Source organism: Epinephelus moara, unplaced genomic scaffold, assembly GCF_006386435.1.
Source record: "Epinephelus moara isolate mb unplaced genomic scaffold, YSFRI_EMoa_1.0 scaffold347, whole genome shotgun sequence".
Taxonomy (NCBI): domain Eukaryota; kingdom Metazoa; phylum Chordata; class Actinopteri; order Perciformes; family Serranidae; genus Epinephelus; species Epinephelus moara.
The window spans coordinates 1-1,423 of NW_026081171.1; the positions used below are offsets into that span (position 1 = coordinate 1).

The window sequence follows — 1,423 nt, forward strand, 5'->3', positions numbered from 1 at the left end:
TAATATGTCGTCCAAAATCATGAAAAAAGTCATAAAGGGGGTGGGGATGCACAGTTGTATAGATTAATAACCAGAATGCATACTGATTAGAAAGTGTTTAATGTGAGCAGAGTTTGATTTCACTGCAGTTTTTACAAAAACATGGTCGTGTTATTACTAAAACATTAAAAAAAAAAAATTTAGATTTGCAAAATCTCAGGCATATGAACATACTGTAGCTATATGACATTTTTTTGTCAACTATGAAGGATGTGGTTTTAACTGCCAGCACCTTACAGGAGTAGCATTCCTAATTTCATTGTGTTTATAATGACACAATGATAATAATAGGCATTGACAAAAATCCCACTACAGCACATAGAACAGATGACAAAATATATCAGATGCATGGAAGAGTTTGGATGTGACAGGAAACAAGCTCATGCTGAACATTTGAAACATGTTTTATCTCCCATGACTGGTGGTTTAAACAACTGTAAAGTTTTATCATGTATGACAGTTAGTTTCTTTTAAAGAGTGTATGTTGTAGTTCACAGTGATGTTTCCCACTGAAACGTTTGTTTGTGTATTTGTCCACTAGGTGGCAGCAAACACATTAGAGAGATGTAATGTAACTCGCTCATATAATGATTAAAATATTTTCAATTATAACTGTAGACTCACTTGACTTTACTTCCTTTTTTTTTACAATGTCCATCTATGTCTTGAATTCAATCATTGGTTGAATCAGAATTTTAATAATGAAACAAAAAGTCTTCGCGGTTTTTGGGATACGATACGCCAGGAGGGTCAAGCTTAACCAATTCGCCTCTCAAAATGGCGGATGAACCAACACGGGAGTGGAGCGATGAGCAGCTCAAAAGTGACGATTTGCCCAAAAAAGACATTATAAAGTTCATTCAGGACAATGCAGCCCACTCGGTAGGTTTATCGCTTTAATGTCTCTGTGATTTCAGCCTGAATATGTGAATGTTAAAGTGTAAACGCTGAGTGTGAGCTGCAGCATGCTGCGTGGTTAGCTGCGGAGCTACATCTGTGAGGCTGCTGTGTGTTAGCATGTAGCAAGGTGCAATATACAACAGATACACAGTCACAGTCGTACAAGAGAGTGCTGCATTGTTTAGATAGAAGCCACTGCTTGTTATTAAATATGACAAGGAAGAGAAGCAGCTGCATTTACTGGTTAATGTCAGTTTGTTTAAATAAGCCTCATTTATGAGTCACACTTATCAGATGGTAGTTTAAGTTGTCATCATGTATTCTCCTTCTAATTCACATTTCCCTTTCAGTTCCTCAATGAGCACAAGCTGCTGGGAAACATCAAAAACGTCGCCAAAACAGCAAAGAAAGAGCAACTGATCACTGCCTACAATCAGCTGTTTGAGAGCAAAGTAAGTGATGATGATGAGACATGGTGACACTG

General features: G+C 37.3%; 1 long non-coding RNA gene across 1 annotated transcript; it reads left to right on the forward strand.

The window, feature by feature from the left end:
* The first annotated feature begins 743 nt into the window (after positions 1 to 743).
* Positions 744 to 1,391, forward strand: LOC126387304 (uncharacterized). The gene is made up of 2 exons (XR_007569626.1): positions 744 to 921; positions 1,290 to 1,391. It is a non-coding gene; the product is annotated as an uncharacterized LOC126387304 (long non-coding RNA).
* The last annotated feature ends 32 nt before the right edge of the window (positions 1,392 to 1,423 follow it).